This window comes from Poecilia reticulata, chromosome 23 (assembly GCF_904066995.2).
Source record: "Poecilia reticulata chromosome 23, P_reticulata-male-v2, whole genome shotgun sequence".
NCBI classification, from domain to species: domain Eukaryota; kingdom Metazoa; phylum Chordata; class Actinopteri; order Cyprinodontiformes; family Poeciliidae; genus Poecilia; species Poecilia reticulata.
The window spans coordinates 10029518-10046253 of NC_088852.1; the positions used below are offsets into that span (position 1 = coordinate 10029518).

Here is a 16736-nt window from a genome sequence, read left to right on the forward strand (position 1 = left end):
CATGTAAACTGTGGTGTATCTTAACCATTTGTCTTGGTTTTACTGGATCTCAGTTCTTTCTGTTGTTAATAGCTGCCCACGTCCCTTCCGTCATCTGCTCCTGAGCCGCCTTCCTTGTTTGACTTTGTCCTCTCCCGCACACCGTCCACAGGCATATAAGCACGCGCTCGCATTTAGCAGCCGAAGCTCGTCTGCCCGTAAAATGTCAACGGAAAGCTGAGCTAATGCAGACTATTAGATTTTAAATCCGGCAGGCTGAACGAGTGAGCACGGCCGCGTGTGAAGGAAGCTGTGCAGAAGACTTGAGAACAAATTCTTGTTTGTATTATGTTATCTGTCATCTATCAGAGTTCAGGCAGGAAGTCACCTTCCGGCAGGACGCGGATGAAGATAGATGAAATGTTCCTCCGCCTATCCCCCCCAAGCCCCCGCCCCTATTTTTCTGCTCTTTTCTTTTATGATCTCAAAGATCGTTCTTCATTTAGCACAAGCTGAGTATCCCTTGATGTCTCATTTCAAGATATGTAGAGAAAAAAAAAAAACATTAGCTCAGAAGACAAAAATAAAAAGCAATGAGAGAAATGATCACTCGCCCACAGTAAAAGGTATAGACCTTTTTTCATAACCTGCGCAAAAGATGTTTAATTAGCATGCTATGTTGCACATTTGGCAGAATTTACCATTACATTTCATACTATCTACTCATTAAACTATACAGACTCAGGTCCTTCTCATCAAGAACTGCAGCAGTAAAAAAAACATTACTTATCAAGTTCAAGAGTTGGAGAAAAGAAATGTGGCTCTGGGTGAGCTTTAGATGCCGCCCTCAGTCTTGTCTTTTCACGTCTAAAGAAAAAAAAAATCCTTACTGGAAAACACACTTTTTGATTTAAGGCCAGACATTACGTTCTTTTTATGTAGCTCATTACATAATCCTTTGTAGAAAAAAAAACACAACAATTTTGTCGAACGTGGTTTCTGCAATCCTGTCATGTTTTCTTGTGTTTGCAGTAACTTTTATCCTGCTACAGACCAACCAGAAGTGACAAAATTGAACCACTCTCAGTGTTCGTTTTGAGTTTTTAATGTAGAACTAATAAGGCCCTATCTGAGTCTTTGTATCCTTTTTGCGTAGCCTCGCTAAACAGCTCAGGTTTATATTCCTGCTGCTGGAAGAGGTGCACTCACCCAACAAAGAGCAGGCTGAGCAGGCACAGCTGGAGAAACCAGTGGCCTGTGCATCCATCGATGTTGGCGTGCGTGCGTGTGTGTGTGTGTGTGTGTGTGGTAATTTGGGACAAGGCTCTAATGACCAAATTATAATTCAGATCATGCGCAGCGGCAGGAATGCACACAGACTCCCAAACAGACATGCATGCAGGAGCACAAAGCAACGATTTGTGAGGCTGTCAGACTGTACCGGCGTTGGTGTGTAAAATATTGTGCTTGCTTTACTATGTGTGTCTCAGAGTGAGTGTGTGTGTGTGACAAAACTGTACGTCAATCTGTGCTCAGTGTGTGATGACGAGGTCACTGTGCCGAGCCTCTTAGCTTCACAGTTCAATTTGGATTTGCATAATAATTTCCACGCCGGCACTCATGCAGCAGATTTCGACAGGTGACGAGGTTAGACGGCTATCCCACATTCCGCTGATCCGTCAGCAGAGCAGGGCAAACAGCTCTGCATGTGATAAAGTACCCTAGGAATAAAGAATGGATGAGGAATTATACGTGTAAAGACAGGAGACCGGGATGAATAACATGAAGCGTATGGAGTAAAAGCATCCAGCGCTAACCGTGTCCACTTAGTCGGCGCTAAAAAAACAAAAACAAAACAAAAAGTACAAAATTCTTATTTAAAACCTGGCCCCCTTCCTGGAATGGTTCCTCCAAGATGGCCGTCCCAGTCTGAGTTTGACCCAGTGACACATTTCCTATCCAATCTGTGGGACCCAGAGGAGGCGAGAGGCTCCCCCGAACACAAGGAGAGACCGAGCAAGTGTGTCTGCATCCCTATGCCGACTTAGCATTTGCTCAGTGAGCCACAGCTTGTCTCTGAATAATTCAGTCTTTCTTGCGCGCACACACTTGGGTGCTGTCAGCCCCTGCTGTTAATTTGTACCAGATGCATCCAAATCACTCTACTGCCCTTTTCTTCTCCACATTATGATCTTTCATCTTCCCTCCCGGCTGCCTCTTTGACCCCTATCTGCTTTCTCTCTCCTCATCTTTCGGCTTTATCTTTTTCCACACTGCTCAACTCTCCTCCTCTGCTCCCAGCCTGCCAGCTGACTTTTTTTTTTTTTCCTTCGCCTCTCTTTCTCATGCATAAGTAAATGCAAAGTAAGGAAAAGCTTCTCTTTTAGTCCCAAAGTTCTACCTCTAAACATGCATAATGAAGTAGTCTGGAAAGTGAGCTGCACAGAATAATAATAACGATAAAAAAAAGATCTGATAATGGAAAATGGAATGAGATGACTTTTCAGCCTTAAACTTTAGAGAAAATCTTTCCATATCATATAAATTGAAACGACGGTTTTTAAAAAAGATTTCTCATAGAATCAGAAATTTTGTTACTTCAGTGATTTTAAACATCTTTGCAGCTTCTGATGTGTTTTAGTTGGAACTATATGTGTGCCTCTGGTTAATTTAAGATAGTCTGCCAGAAATGTAGTTTACCTCTGCAAATCAGTGCTCGCAGCAGCCATATTGGATCTCAAACTCAGGGCGACTCAGGATTCTTTGAAAGCCAACTTCTCGAGTTTGGAAAATTCTATTTGTCTGGAATTTCCGACTTAGGAGTAAAACTCGAACAAATCGCAAGAACACAACATGCTACTTTTAATGAAAAACCCCTGGATCGGACCTATAAGGTGTTTCAATGCAGAAAACTTAACATAACAGGATATATCATCGTGCTTTATTATTATCTTACATGATGTGAATCAATATGGCGAGTTCTCATGTAGAAGGGAGGGCGGGGGAGGGAAAGGAATATTGTTTCGCAAAAAGAGAGAAGGTGTGTAAAACTATCTGGTGCCGAGAAATAAGATACAGCACGACTCAAGTGAGTGTCTCTCCAAATGTTTGTGTCTTCCTAATGCATCCCCACCCTTTGTCCTGCACTTCTTCAGCCCTGACTGTAGCATGATACAGCATAATGTTTCACCCTCTTTCTGCAGCTCCACGCTTTCCCCATTTGATCCACTCGTTTTTGCTCTGCAACAGAGGAATGCAGGACCAAGCAGATCCCCCTGAATTTATTCGGCATCACAACAGTGTCTGCTAAACTCTATTTATAGCCTCCTTTACTTACTGTACTGCGAAATAGGGTGCATGGAGACATGCACATTTATGTGTGTGTGTGTGTGTATGCATTTTGAGCGTGCCCCAATGTGTGTGCACACATGGGTTGTGAGTAAGAGGTTTGTATGCATGCTTGAGAGGATTTTATGAATAATTATGTTTCATATCTTGGTTCAGTCACTGTTAATAATAAACTGTTATTTTATGATAATATGCTCAGACGCATGCGGCCTAAAATATAATATATGCCACTTGCTAAATAGTGTCAGGTGTCATAGGTAGTCTGTGTCTACTTGTATATTATCCAAATGTAACAACCTTTTACTGGACATACTTTCAGTCATTTAAATGCAGGTGTGAAGGTGTGTGTGTGTGTGTGTGTGTGTGTGTGTGTGTGTGTGTGTGTGTGTGTAGACACACAAAGGACTCACTGATGTCTTCCTGTCCAATTAGCCGCTGACCCAATTCCCTGTGGCTGTCTCGGAGTCACTCTGCTCTTTTAATGGTTTCACTCCATCATCATACCCCGTCTCCTTGTCTGCATCACTGTGGAACACTGCCCAATTTAATTCACATGCGATGCACCTCTCACCAAGGACAACTCAGTCGATAGCTGCGGACACGACGGCCCCAACTCAATCGTCTCCCCCTAACGTTGCTTAACTCAACAGGATCAGGCGCTTTCAAGTTGCGGGTCGATCTTTGGAAGCTTTCTTGTTCAAATTTGGAAATGTCATCTCTGACTGATTCCCAACGAGATTTCGAAGTTGAATTATGTTGTTTCAATGCTTCACTGTTCATTCACTGAAATACGACTCCATGAGTTTATTCCGTTGCCATGGTAATCTGTTACTGTGCTTACATTTTTATATATTTTTTGCATTGTAACCAGTCGGTTGAAATGTAAGCGATTCAGTGATTACGCGCTTCACCTAATAATATAGCCGGTCATTTATTGACAACATCATCAGATCATCTTAGAAGTGAACACAATACACTGCTGCACCACATACGTATCTATGATGCTTTACTCTGCTATGGGACATTTATAGCCTGGAGCCTCCTTTAGTTTCTATGGTTGCACACTCTTATATTCAGGCGCATAACTGTTGTGCTCTATTTTCAGCATGCTTGTTTTCTGCAGTTATTTAATGCTGCAGTCAAGGTTTTGTAGGGGATGTAGGATCATGTTTGCATTATCTGAAAGCAAGTACTGGACTTTACAGTTCCCATTTGCTCGTGTGCATATGCATCAAATGTGGCTGCTTGTGTGTGTGCATCCACATGCAAGTGCTATCTGTTCACTCACCTGTTTCATCCGCACGCTGCAAGCTACTGCCCCATTCTCCTGTTGCCATGGTGAACTCCCTTTGGCCTACAGCAAGTGTATAGGTGTGAACGCCTGTTTTCTGTGTGACTTTCAGCTCTGGTTTTGCTTCTGCATATATAGAAGCGTGCACAGCTTTACATACTCATCCCTCCAGGCATATGACAGTTATAGATGTCTTTGTGTACACGCTCATCCTTCGCCGCATGTCATTGGGTGCTGTATCAGGGCTTTCTTGGGTGCAAGTGTCATATGAGATCAAGCATTGAGATGGATGTGGGAAGAGAATGCAATGACTCAGAGATGGTGGGAGGAAGAGGTCCTTGTCCTCCTTGTTCTCTGTTAGTTGAGCTATTTAGTCGTTCCAATGTCTGTCTCTGTCTGCAGTTTCTTTTTCTTTTCCCGGAATAAGATCACAAAACATTGTGCAATTGTCTCAAGCCCTGATGTATTGATTGCAACTTTTCTTTCTTTTTTTTTTTGGACACAAAATAACAGTTTGAAACCTTTATAAAAGGAAAGATTTTACACATTACCAACAAAAAAAATGATATTAGGGATTAGGGGATTTAGAGATGGATCAATATAAACTGTCAATAGTTTGACTTTGCGTTTTTATTTTCAGTAGTGCCTCATTTCCACTTTTTTTGGTTGGATACAGTATCTTCCAAAAGTGGTATTTTCTTTGTTTAGTCACGTTGCAGTCACAAACTCCCATATACAATGGCTTGCAAAAGTATTCATATCCCTTCAACTTTTCCATAGTTTGTCAGATTTTCAGCCACAAATATAAATCTATTTAATTTAGAATTGTGAAAACACAAAATCAGTGTTCCTTTCTCAACCTGTTTTCTGTACAAGAATCTATACTGAGGCTTTATGTCTAAACATTCACTAAACAACATTATTAATTTGAAATAAATGTTTTTTTTATATTCGACAATTTTTTTACTCTTGTACTTTTATAGAAATGTCTCCCAAATAATGTTTATTGAAAAATAATGTTAATTAAATTAGTGAATATGAATGAAAGCAGCTTTTCTGACTTAATTAAAATAGCTTGTGTGTACAAACATAAATAGATGCAAATAACCAGATGAAGGTCTTTTTGCAAATGATAGGTGCTGCCAACATAAACAAAATGTGATATCACAAGCTATACTTTACTACATGCGAGTTAATTTCCTTGTGGAGTGGTTCTTCCACGTTGTTGTTCTTCTTCTTTTTGATTGTTAGCGACTGGAGAAACGTATGGAATGCATTACCGCCACCTACTGGTAAAGAGTGTGACTCAAATTGTCTATTTTATTTGTTAATTTAGTTTTCTTAGAAACAAACAAAAACATAAAATCAATTTTTAACACATTCTGAATCTTCCTGTAGAATAATTATTTAAATTAAATATTTCTAATTTTCCGACATCAATTTTTCTATCATATCTCCTACATACAAAAATAATATGTTCTATTGTTTCATTTTCTCCACAATATTGACAATTTCCTGTATTGTGTTGCTGTATTCTGTGGCGAGGACGTCTTTTGTTTTGGGTGAAATGTCCAACGTCTCAGTTTACCTGCTTGCAGGTGTTCACAGCTGTTCCTTGTTGAATCTGATTAATCTGGCCTTCCAGGCCTACCTGCGCTCGCCGGCTAACTTCCGCTAGCCTGCCCACTAAATACCTTCAATTTGTGGCCTGTTCTTCCTGTGTTGTTTTCAGTAAGTAAGTTCTTATTTTATTAAACATTTCAGTTGCGGTACAATTCTTTGGATTTTGGGTTCTTTCCTCCAAAAATTATTATTGTTATTACAAGCTAGCAGGCTTTTTTTTCTGTTCCCATACATTCTCTATATGTTCACTTTTCCTTGTTATATTTCAAACTTTAGCCAATGTACTGGCTTCCTGTGGCTTCCACCTCCTCCACAGTGTTGTTTGAGTCACACGTACGCAGAGAGTAGAGCGTTGTATATGTTTACAAATATAAATACATGCAAGGTTTGTCTTCGCTCCTTGCTATTTGCACATTTTATTAATGTAGAGCAGGAACAGACATGTTTTTAGGGCGGTTGTTACAGGAACGGTCACATCCAAGCTTCAAAGCATCATCCCAGCCCCACCTAGCAACTGCCTCCAAAGTGAGCAGCACACCGGCTTTTTTCCCCTCCCGTCTTTCCTTCTCACTCTCCTCTTTCATTCCTTCACTCTTTCAACACACCCTTCTCACTGTGACTGGAAGTAATGGAGATAAATTTACAAGCTCCCGTGCAGGTAGCTCCACGCGCACACACACAGTCATGCACACATTTTCTGTGTTGCTGGTATTAAAGCAGATTTGAAGACGTTGGCTTCAGCTGCGTGGAAGCTTCAAAAGAAAGATATTCAAAAAGGGACCTTTTGGTTACTATGGCAATGACAGAGATATGAATATGACAGACTTTCTAGTAAAATGAAGCCAGATTGAGCACATCTCTGCTCAATTACACAGTACCTGTGTCGAGAGCTCACTTTATGCACCAACTCTCATGCTCTCTAATTCTGTGTGTGCCCTCTTGTTGCACTGCTTTGTGAGGCACACTTGAACACAACCTCAATATAAATGCATTGCTGACATTTTTATTTGTTTTGTGCCTGGCAGTATTTCCTTTTATTAGTGTTAGGACATTATCTTATTTTAATTTGAAGTCTGTTGTCATTGATTTATATTCTCTGGTTGGATTTAATGATGTCTGACTGGCATGATGCTACATAAGAGGCTTTAGGGAGAATAAATATAGATTACAATATTAGGACAGTAAATCATGCTTGTGCTGTGTGTAAGGTGTTATTGCGCTTTTCCCGTAAATAAAGCTGGGCTGAATCTGTCAGAAAATCTTGACATTCTTGAGGCTTTTTGGCTCCTCTGCTGTTGGTGACGTGGATTCAGTTTCAGGCACTTTAAAGTAAGCTGCTGGGTACCAATCTTCCCTGTAAGGTGGCAGTGGCTTTTAACTTCCTCCGAGAGCATACTGTGTTCTGACATTCTGAGGATGAATCGGCACAAACGGTGCATGGAGGGTAAAACCTTGAACTAAAAGTTGAAACTTTCTCTGTCAGGCTTGTGGACATTTTGACTTTTATCAGAGATTTAGTGAAGGCTCGGTTGGGGAAGAACTCGACTTCAGTATTTCATGACAATCAGAACTTTACAATTACATTACAATCGTTTATCACTCCCCAACTATTGCTGGCAAGCAGTTTTTTTTTCCCTGACAGCAACAAATATTTTGTTAGAAACCTCTGGATTTCTAAACCCAAAGAGATTGTGCAAATGCTACTCAGGCATGAGATAACTAGGCTAAGAAAACTACTATTTTCTGTCAAAGACATGCATAGCTTCATCATTTGTTTTTAGATCTATATCCAACTTCACAGATTCAGTTACCATTATCAGGTGATTTTTAAAAAAAATATCTTTATTTAGTTTTGCAGTGCCAGGCTAACACTCGAAAGCTTACTTCAGTTTTGATGATGATTTGTGGTTAAACTAGAACTTGGTTTCAGCACTGGACTTTCTCACCAGTGGCATTATTTTTAAAAGATTTATAGCAAGCTACTGATTCTTGGTTAAAATAAGTCACATTTTCAAGTGACACACATCTTTCTGAATTTTCCTTTCCTTTTTTTTCCCGTTTTTTCATATGGCATATCACGATTTTAATTCTAACCCCACAGTTTTTAAGAAACAAAAGCAGCTATATCCAAAGGCTGAATTGAGCATCTCTATAGGTGCGCTCGATCTGAAATTGTAGGGTATGCTGCAAAAGAATGTAATTGAAGGGTTTCAGCTTAAAAAAACCCTCCAAAAATCTCAAATGTCCCTGTGACCTTGTCAGTGTAATAGAGTAGGTGGTGCATGCTGCATGAGCATCAGTAAAGTTAGACTGATGGTGTGTATGTAGGCTCAGTCACAGGATAGAATAGAGTTTCAGGGAGCAGGCAGCAGTGGGACTACAACAGGTGCTAGACGTTTCTCTATGAACTTGTGTGAAAGAATTAGTCCTTAAAAGTGCAAATAACGTTTTCAAGTACCTTCTTGAAATGGCACTCTTAATATGAATTAAATCATGTTGTGAGAAGTCCAAGTGTAAAACAAGAATTCTATGTTGGATATTCAAGTTATCGTGGACTGTATGCAGAAAGCAAATTCTGCAGAAAATTAGAAAAATGTAAGAAAATGATCAGATTCGCAGAACAATTGCGGTGAATGGTGAAAATTGCAAGTCCGTGCAAAATTTGCAACTGTGAAGTTCTTTGATCATTCAAATTAGTTTTGCCAAAGTCATTAGAGATGACAATTTTATCATATTTATTTTTTGACAAATTGTGACAACAGCTTTAGATCTACTGAGGATAAAGGTGTTTACATTTTTAGAGGAATCAATTGTAAAACTGGTGAGACCTTTCACTCAAAGCTTCATTTATGAGAGGATAAGTCAGGGGATCAGCAAGGGCAGCAAGATAAGTCCACTGGAAATTATTAATGTCAGATTTAAATGTCACCTTAGTCTGTAGGTATTGATGCCTTTCTACTAGAGATGTGCCGATCAGGTTTTTTCCTGCCGATACTGATATCGATCACCCATGAGGGCCGATCACCGATACCGATCACATAATTATTTATTATTTTTTATCATAAACACTACCGGTTACATTATGTGGAAAAAGGAACCATGAATTCACCTTAATTTAGACAAAAACTTGTTTTTAATAACTTTTTCCAAGAAGAAAACTAAACAAAACAGGCATTGTGCAAATTGTACTGCTATCGGTAATACTATCTTTAACAGACTGATAACATATAAAGGCTCTGAAGAGGCTAAATAATGCAAAGAGCCAAAATAAAACCTCTCAATATTGCCAAAAAAATTCAAGTATAAAACTTAACATTTTAAGGCAAATACAGGTTCCATTACAATAAAAAATCCAGAGTTACTGAATTAAAACTTCCTGATAGCATGGCGGCTAGCTGATTACTGCTAGTTCTGAGTGGCTGTTTCTGACTGAGCGGAGTAATTATGCAGAGCAGGAGGAGATCGATTATTTTTTTAGATTATCTGTCTCATGTTAGGACAGCGAAAGTTTTAATATGTATGTAAAATGTATTATTTTTAGGTTAGATGCTGCAGCTTTAAATAGAGGTTCGGTGTGAGAGTCACTACCAGGTGGAGCAAAAGCTGCGCTCCGTCTGTGAAATATTACTTACTACCTGTAGCGCGTAGCAGCGGTTCAACAGCGAGAGCAGAACCAGCATCTTACGTCGCAGCTCGAAGACTTAAATAATTTTGTGGGTTATTTGTTTAGCTTTCTGACCGTCATGCTAATCCGGGTGAGTGTTTGTAGCTGTGTGCTGCTTTACCTGCTATCTGATCCTCCATATGTCTTTTTTACTGCAGTGAGCCTCGATGTAGCCAAACTCCGTCAAGTATGGCATTGTTTTAATGTCGTATTAGCTTCGTTGTGTTGATGCATTTTGACGTGCTTCAATTTTTTGCTGCAACACGCAAACTTCCCCATTCACTCAGTGCGTTATAGTTCCACATCGCTTAGGATTTGTTGCTGCGCGTTTGCGCAGTGTGAAGGAAAGAGGAGACCAGCTGCACAGGCAGGCTGCAAAATGAGATGCAGGTGATCGGTATTGGCAACAAGAGCCAATGATCGCCGATCACCGATCATGCACTTTTTCACGAAAATCGGCCGATTATGATCGGTGACCGATCGATCGGCACACCTCTACTTTCTACTGAAGCCAAGTTCTCAAAACTGTCTAAATAAGTTAATATTTTCTTTTAGATTGCAGCAAACATCTGTCTGCTCCTGAAATTCTCTACAGTTTATTTTTTTAAACATCTTTTTTTCTCAGCAAAATCAGAAAATATCCAGCGTGGAACAGAATGTGATTTGTCCACTCATATATAATTAGTTGCATGAGTTGATTGGCATCTTAGTTTCCATTTCACAAACACTTGCAACTAAAGCACAGAGGTTTTGCTCAGCTACAGGTCAATTCACCTCTTTGCCAATTCATATTCTCATTTTGTGTCCATGTTTAATTATTTCAGTGCAACCTATGTCTATTTTGTAGGAACTGTTTTGTATCTATATACTGCAGCTGTGAAGAAGTATCTTCTGCATAAGGGATTTCATCAGGTTATGCTTTTTTTCCCCATTTCAATTGAATGTTTCAGACTTCCAACAAATTTTTATATCAGTCTAAGATAACGTTAGTGAATGCAAAATAATCACATTTTTAAGGTAAAAAGTTGTTTAAGCAAAGAAGTAGAAGTAGAATGCCTAGAGGTTGTGCACCCTGGTAGCAAGTTGGTGTGAAACTCGCACCGCATTTCACAAAAACACTTTCATATCCTCCAGCTAACATGGTAGAGGTTTTTATTTTTGCTCTCTGTCAGAAAATCCTGAAGGAGGATATCTGGTTTATGACTTCAAGCACTCTTTGGTTATGCAGCAGGACAATGATTCAAGGCATACCAGAATATTCACCAATGATTGGCTCAAAATAAAGTTTTAGATGACTCAAAGTTTTTCTAAATAATGTGAAAATGTGGTTAAAAGGTGATGATGATTTCACAAAGGTGTGTCCACTGCTTTCTAAATGCGGTAGCTGATCAAATTCACTAACCACATCTTACTTTCAACATTTTGATTAGACCACATTTGGAAAGCAAAGATGGATTTAAAAATATCAGTGGATCTCTAAAATTAGGCTTTTAGGCATTTATTTAGGCTAAGATGCATTACTGCAATGCCTGGAAAAAGTAGTATGTAAATTAGTTCTGCAGCATTTTTTCCTTCAGGTTGTGGACTGCATTTTAACTGGACCAGTGTACTTGGATTGTTTTTGGAGAAGATTTTAGTACATTTGCTTGGCATTGTTCCCCAAATCATCACCTTTCCACCACAGTTGACATCAGGTCCTAATATGTTGTTTGGTTTTTGCAGTGCATCTTGTGGTTGATTCAGGTAGATCATTGCAAATACAAGTTGTGCAGCCATGATCTTTTTACACATATAGAGCCATGGCAATGTTTTGGCACAAGTGTTACTTGTTCAAGATTTTTCTCCTTCAATATTGAATATTTATGCACTGCAGTCTTATGCTTTGGTTCCGTTTGACAGAACAAATGTAATGCATTTTTTTCGACTCGTGTATAATCCTTTTTACAGTAGAGTGGACTTCTCAGTGTTTGGAAAGGAAAATCACTTTTCCCAGATTAATGAGCAGCAACAATTGCCTCTTTGTGGTCACTGCTGAGGATTTTCTTTCTTGAGTTGTTAACACACACCTGCATGAGGGTGTAAATTCCTTTATGGACTGACTGGATATAGTGACTAAATATGATGTGATGCGATGCAGTATCATGGTTTTCTAGATATTTCTCTTGGAATACATAAAGGTTTGGATTCCTTTTTTCTTAAAAATAACTAAAATTCTTATTTGTACAAGGAACAAAAGAAACAAAATACAATTAATAAACTCACCTGGCTCGCATTTCAGTATTTCACCTTGAAAAGACTGACTTGGCGACCATCTGGAAAGACCATATGTCCTCACACTTCTGAGTCCAATGAGAAAAGAATTTCAAGGCTCTTTGGACAAATTAGCATCACTGTTCACACAAAATGTCTGTGGGTGTGTTTGGAAACATGCATTGTTTGCTTTATTTTGAAAGCTTGCTTGGTTATGTTCCAAAGAACAAGACCTGCCAAACCTTTTGCTTCTTCTAGGTTGGTTCATAACTAAAACAAAAGTGGGAGTCTTTATGTAATATAATTTTTTTTCTTCAGAAATGCTTTAATGAATAACTGGACTCTTGATTTTCTTATTTAAAAAAGCAGACAATTTGTGGTCTTATCGCTACACCTCACCTGCAAAGGTGATAAACACATTTCTACAACAGTAACTTCCAGGTCCAGCCAGGAAATTATGTGTGACATGCAGACGCATAGCTCTTTGAAAAAAGTATTCACACCCCCAATACTTTGGTCAACATTTTGGTTTAGATTTAAATACTATTTGTGGAGGAAAACCAACACTACACTTGATCTTGAATACACAATTTCCCATCATTTGGGGGCGGTATTATGCTGTGGAAAATCTGGTTTGAGTTGATTTTCAGCATGAAAATGCTGAAAATGTTTCAGAAAAGCCCAATTAAGAATGTGGGGGTTTATGACAAAATGTGTAAAAGTTCAGCAGCTATGAATGCTTTTTCTAGGCATTGTAGTAATACATCTTAGCCTGAATCTATAAACCTACAAAAGCAGGGGAAAAATATACCCCACACAGTCCACAGCAAAACCTTTTTGTGCGTGTCTGCAGGTGGTGGCTGTGTGCTTCAGGCAGTTCTCTGGATGACTGGTGGTGGCCGGAATAGACTTTGGTCATTTGTATTCCCAGTGGGAGGAAAAATCCATTTCCAACAAGCATAATGAAAAAGAAACCAAGAACAAAAAGCAAAAAGTTAAAAGGACAGACAAAAGAACAAGGCAAAACAGTGAAAAAGTGCCATGGAGCCCAAAGAATCACCAAGTGAATTATCAGAGGAGGCGTTGTGATGCAAAGAGCAGGGCTGCGGTGTGTCTAACTCCGCCCACATTGACCTTGCTCAGACCTCCTGAATTTATCCATTCAATGTGGATTGCACACACACACAAACACACAAAACAATGCACACCATGATTGAAAACCACCAGGAGAAACTGTTGTCAGGGGTCCAAGCTCTAACTGAATGCATTCCTGATTTCCTTCCTGTTTTCACTTGTCTTTTGTAGCAGAGTGAACAACACCAACTTTGATTCACAGACTGTTCTGTTTTTCCTCTCTGTCTTTGTTTTTGGTGTGCACATGCTTGAGTGTGTAGGTGTGTGTGCTTGCCTTCTGACGCAGGGTAGATTTGTCGATTTGGACCCCCACCAATCACACCCCTGAGCCAAAACACACTGCACTTTTGTTCAAGCTTGCCCACTTGACTGTAGAAATAGCACTTTTCTTTCTCCACCTTAAGAAACAGTGACAGCAGAGTGTGAATTTGCACTGAAAGATCCAGAAAGCTGCGTTTACTGGATTTAATTTTTTTTTTTTTGTAATTTGGATGGAAACGGACAAAAGCCACCATTTTGGTTGATAATACATGCATAACGCAACACACACACGGCATAATCATTGAATGGAACAGTGTGATAATCACAACTTTCTTAATTGGTTCTGCTGGTGGTTCATGTGTAAAACGTGCCATTATGAATTTACTAATGTGTGCTATGATATTTGAATCATTCCTTTGTTTGTTGCTGCTTTGATGACCAGCAAATGGCACCATTTTAAAGTATTTACACACTAAAAGGTAATACAGTGAAGATTAAAGTCGACTCACCTCTGTTATGTTGCTGATTTGATTTGAGAGACAGTCACAGAACTATACTGTAAAGTGGGTGGTTAGAATGGAGAACAATATATAAACATAGTTTGAGAAATGCATTATTAATATGAACATAATACTGTTAACTCTTGTCTGATGCAACACTATGTCTTTGCTTGAATTTCGATCTACAAGCTGCCGATTACAACAGGACTGTATTTGGCATTTCTCATATACGGCCAGATATATGAGAAATGCCAAACAGCTTTCGCAGGTGAACACTTCAGTGTTGTAAGCCACCCTTAACTTTTGTAATCTTTTTTTATTTCAGATCTGCTGCCTTGGGATCAGACTGTATGGTGTGTTGTCAGATTTTTCCATCTAAAGATTAGAAGACAAGGTCGGTGAATTTATTTTTTTGCTGGTTTAATTTTCCTGATATGGAACAGATTCTCAATTGGATTGCCTGTGTTCATTCTGCTGTAGTTTTGGTTTCATACCAGAAATGCACATGCATATAGGCCAAAAATATTTAGCCTTAATGTCTTCCAAGTGGCTTGTGACTATCTCTTATCAGGACTTTTTATGGTGCCTTTTTAAAAAATGTCTTTCTTCTTGCCACTCCTCCATATTGCCCCAACAAACAACTGTCTTGTCAGCAGATTCACCCACCTGAGTTATGGATCTCCGTAGCTCCTAAATAGGTACCATGAACACTTACAACAACATTTTGGCCTCTGAAGTATGCAAAACATCATCCGTGATTGACACGTTTTATGTGCCCTGTGTTGTCATGCTTAAAAAGCTCCCTAGTTTCATAACTGTGTTGTTCCTTGAAGTGCCAATATATTCCATTCATAAAAGACAAACACTGCATGCATTAAGCAAAAAATGCAGTTTTTTCTCAGTAAAACATCTCGGAGCTAAACTGTGATGTCCATCTGTCAGTGTGTTCATAGGGTTTGCAGAATGACAGATTTCATACACAATGGATCCATGCAAGAGTTTGGAATTACTGAGAAATTTGGTACAGATATTCAGAATCTGTCAAGGGTAAACACTGTCACCCACCGATTCAATTCGAAACAGATGACACATGGCTTTGCACAGACATTTGCACACATTTACATAAAGCATTTGGGAGTTTCAGTGACATGGATTACCATAACATTTGGTATCGGAATGAAATGTAATCTATGAAATGTGATCTAGGAAGACCTCAGTTATTATCTTTCACTTTATAATATTATGACGATGTTGGCATTTTCATTTTAAGCCCGTTAGTATTCACTACAGGGAATATAACAGGTTTCCTTTCATTTTAAAGCAAAAGATAAAAAAAACTAAACAGTACATCAAATCTTCCAACTTTCTCCTTACACTTAACATATAATGTTTAATTTCAACTTGTCACTTGTTAAATTTTCAAAAGATTTTAATCAGAACACATTGTTCCATTACACAATTCCTATGAACTTCAAAATGAAGTGCATAGGAACTTCATTTTGAAGTTCCTATGCTTTAAAATGAAGCATAGGTACCTTCCAGCACCTTTGCTGCTGGAAGGTTTATGCGAACCTTCCAGCAGCAAAGGTTCGCATAAAACCTTTGCTGCTGGAAGGTTTTGTGCGAAACCTGCATTGGCATTTTTAAAGCCGAGCTGAATTTTGAAGAGCCAACGCTAAATCCCGCAGCACATGAATGACGACAGCAGGGTGACCACCAGCCTTTCATTCGTTCAGCCTACAGCCCATTTACACACTTCCCCACACAGACCCACCCCACACTGCTGACCACAGACAGTAGGGATATGATTGTGACTAGAGAGGCCCTCTCCATCCCTTTCTTTTTCCTCAGTTATTCCTTACCACAAACACTTTACTCAGTTCAGTACAAAGAGGACTTTGTGATGGAGGGAAGCCAATGTCTTTCATTGTACTCCCGAGCTTTGTCTCAACATCCATACACATTGGGGATCTTTCAAAGCTGTTATTAGGAGACTTGTAATGATGAATCACAATTTTTTTGCTCAAATTCAACAAAATGGAAGCTTTAATAAGATGTCTAAGAAAAAAAAAAATTTTTTACAATGGGGATTCTCTTTCTTCCTTTTGTCATCTGCCACTCCTTCTCTGTATCAGTGTTCACATCAAAGCAGCTGACAATGACCCCTTTCTTTCCCGCCATTGTGGTTCTTTGTCTTCTCCCACTCTCAATCAATGTCCACAGCATGTCACATGGCCAAACACGCTCTCAGTGGCCTCCTAGTGTGTTCTCATCAATCTGTCTCCTTCTGTGAGGAAAATGACAAGACATAACTGGCAGAAAAACAAGGACGTTCTATTATTGGATAAAACTATACAGGATTTAATTTTTATTTTTTTAAATTGTCAGTCAGAGGTTCATAAACACTTGTGAGAAGCATTGGGGTCACATTGATCTTAGGTCTTTCAGCCATTCTTTTTTCACACTGGATTCTATCTGTGAATCCACATAAAAATCTCCGCCTTTTTATATCAAGGTGATTTATTTTTTCTGCCAGCATATTGCATCAGAATAAATTGAATATTACCTAATTGCTCAAGATGTTGATTTTGCTTCTTCTTTCAGATGAATAGATTTTTTTTCACATTCTTTTATTTATTTATTTTTTTACATTTTCCTACTGAGTTAAACAAGGTTTTCCTCTGGT

General features: G+C 39.0%; 1 long non-coding RNA gene across 2 annotated transcripts in view; it reads left to right on the forward strand.

Moving 5' to 3' along the window:
* The first annotated feature begins 6165 nt into the window (after positions 1–6165).
* Positions 6166–16736, forward strand: part of LOC103459423 (uncharacterized) — a 216771-nt gene continuing 206200 nt past the window's right edge. For both annotated transcript variants that reach the window (XR_014086095.1, XR_014086096.1), the window contains exons 1-2: positions 6166–6899; positions 14376–14444. This is a non-coding gene — a long non-coding RNA (uncharacterized LOC103459423). The remainder of the gene's footprint in view (positions 6900–14375; positions 14445–16736) is intronic.